We start from the raw sequence: 2,850 nt of genomic DNA on the forward strand, positions 1-2,850 counted from the left end.
CTTGCTCTTTGTTCGCCTTGCTTTTCATGCTCTTCCTCTGGTAATGTGCTCCTGCCTGTTGGCTCTCCCACGCAGCTTTTTACTGCTGTGTCTATTTGTTTTTCTAGGCCTTGTTTGCCTTCTGCTCCGGGTCCGTCTCCGCAATATTTTTTTCCCAGTTTACTCTTTCTGTATCTTGCTGAAGGTATAGCTGTGTCGTTTTTTTTTTCCTAATGTTTTATTTCTTTTTTAGAGAGAGAGAGTGTGTATGTGTGTGAATGGGGAGGGGCAGAGACAGAAGGGGACAAAGAATCTGAAGCGAGTGGGCTCTGGGCTGACTGACTGACAGGGCCTGAGCTCACAAACTGGGAGATCACGACCTGAGCCTAAGTCAGATGCTCAACCGCCGGAGCCACCCAGGGGTCCTCATCTGTGTCCGTTTTTATTGCCCATTTTTCCCTTTCAGGCTGGTCACAAGAGGGAAGCAGAAGCTCACTACGCCAGGATAAAATCTATCGTCTTTTAATGTGGTTTCAAGGCTTTTGCGTCCATCTACAGCGTCAACTCTGGCCATTTGTGCCCTCTGACATGACACTGCAGTCACAAGGAACTTAATTTTTTCCCTAAATATGCTCTGCCCTCTGCAGTGCCATCCCTGCTGCCGGAGAGACTTCCTCACCCGAGCCCAGTACTCCGCTAACTCCCACCCCTTCCTTAAGCCTCAGATACTGCGTCCTCCAGAAGGCATTCCCGCTGGAGGCGCCTCTCTTAGTGACTGTTTCCATCCTGTGTTTCTACTGCTAGAGCAATGATCACATTGACTGCATTTTGCCTGTTTGCTTATACCTTTCCTCTTTACAGACTTAAGATCTTTGAAGGCAAAGATTTACTCCCAGACTTACTTCCTTTCAAAACAGTACAGAGAAAGGGCTTCTGGTATCGTTCCCTCCCAGCAATTCTCTCCCCATACCATCCTCTGAGACCTTGGCTCATTTTTGCCCAAAGTGGGGGTTCTACATGCCCATGTACTATCTGCTTCCTCCACAAAGTCTCAGGAGACTTCAATCCTTGGGGGTGGGGGGTGTCTTCTGGGACTTCTCATGTCAACCTCTATTTTTATAATTAATCATGGAAGAAAGTGATGTTAGGGATTTTGTGGAGTCCTTCCTTTCTTTTAATCAAAAATTTTTAAACTTTTTTTTTGAGAGAGAGAGAGAGAGAGAGAGAGCATGGGAGCACGAGTGGGGTAGGGGCAGAGGAAGAGGGAGACACAGAATCTGAAGCAGGCTCCAGGCTCTGAGCTGTCAGCACAGAGCCCGATGCGGGGCTTGAACCCACGAACCGTGAGATCATGACTTGGGCTGAAGTCAGACACTTAACTGACTGAACACCCAGGCGCCCCTTGTAGAGTCCTTCCAATAACTGTGTTGGTGGCTCCACTTACATGGGTAGCGCCTGGATGAAACCAATCACACGTCAGTGGTCGTGTCCACTGTCCCTGTTCCTTCAAGGCAAGCACCACATTGCATTCTTTTCCTCCCTCACCCAGTGCTCTAAGAAACATTTGTTGAAATGCTTCATTCGTATGTGTATGTGTTATGTGTATGTATACACACATACACACTATCTACATGTATGTATACATAGTTCTTTTACATAGACAGGTTTCATTCATATATATCTACACACATACACGCACACACACACACAGGTTAGTAGGAGTACAGGTTAGGGACGGAATATGGGTCCTAGATGACAGACACTACTCTGGTTTTTCTGGATGCATCTGAGAAATTGTGTTTGGGCCAGGAGATGAGTTCCAGGAGGGCCCAATCAGTTTCAAACACCTTTAAATCTAAGCTGTGAATGTTTATATTGTCTCTATAGGAAAATAGCTTCCCTAGCAGCTCTTGCCAAAGAGAAACTACCTCACTGCCCGACAGAAGTGACACCCCCGTACTCTACCTGTAGTATCTGTTTATTAAGTGAGTATTTGAACACTGTCCAGTCAATTCACCTCCTTTCACCTCTGGATGCTCCCCAACCCTAGACAGGGGATGTGAGCTGTGGTATATACCAAAGTTTCTATTGCTGGCTTCCCCACCAGCCAGAGCCTCCGGCCAGACCCAATCTGCTCTAGACTCCCTCTCAGCAGAGGCAGCATCCTGCAGCCCACCCCAGACCCCTGCTCCAGCACCTGAGAGCTCACAAGTGCCCTCTCTGTCCCGCCACAGCAGTGTGTGGCCGAGATGCCTGTGGACATTTCTGTGCTCCAAGCGTTTGCTCTCAGTAGCTTTCTTGAGGAACTTAGGCCACCTCGCAAGATGTCAATTCCTCAATAGTCTTCGCTTGATTTTTCTAAGCTATTTTAGTTTATTCAGTTTTTTCTTTTCTTTTTTGTTTTTAATATGGAACACTTCATGAATTTGCATGTCATCCGGGCCCAGGGGCCATCCCGGTCTCTGTGTCGTCCCCATTTTAGCACATCTGCTGCTAAAGTGAGCACTTTCCTTAGCTATTTTAGACATTCACTCTCCCCCATGAATTCCAAGATCATCGCATCCAATTTTGGAGCAACAAACAAAAGGATTCATGGGGAGGTATTTTTAAATCACCATAACTGTATTCTAAAAATCAAGTTCTCCCTGCATGTCTAATAGTTTTTGCTTGATGCGCTTAGCTGCTGGATTGCTGGGTGTATACACATATTTTGACAAGTGACTCAGGCTGGTACATAGTGATATTGCTATTTCTGCTCTCTTGTATATATATTTGCATTTGTCCATTTCTTTATTTTCAAGGTTTTGGAAGCATTTTATTTCAAGTATGTTCCTCTTTTTTAAAATTTTTTTCTTAATGTTTATTTATTTG

General features: G+C 45.6%; 1 non-coding gene across 1 annotated transcript; it reads right to left on the reverse strand.

Annotated features, from left to right (window-relative positions):
• Positions 1 to 2,381: 2,381 nt before the first annotated feature.
• On the reverse strand, positions 2,382 to 2,485 carry LOC144219157 (U6 spliceosomal RNA). Its single transcript, XR_013331322.1, has one exon. It is a non-coding gene; the product is annotated as a U6 spliceosomal RNA (small nuclear RNA).
• Between the last annotated feature and the right edge of the window lie 365 nt (positions 2,486 to 2,850).

Source organism: Crocuta crocuta, unplaced genomic scaffold (assembly GCF_008692635.1).
Source record: "Crocuta crocuta isolate KB4526 unplaced genomic scaffold, BGI_CrCroc_1.0 scaffold130, whole genome shotgun sequence".
In the NCBI taxonomy this organism is placed as follows: domain Eukaryota; kingdom Metazoa; phylum Chordata; class Mammalia; order Carnivora; family Hyaenidae; genus Crocuta; species Crocuta crocuta.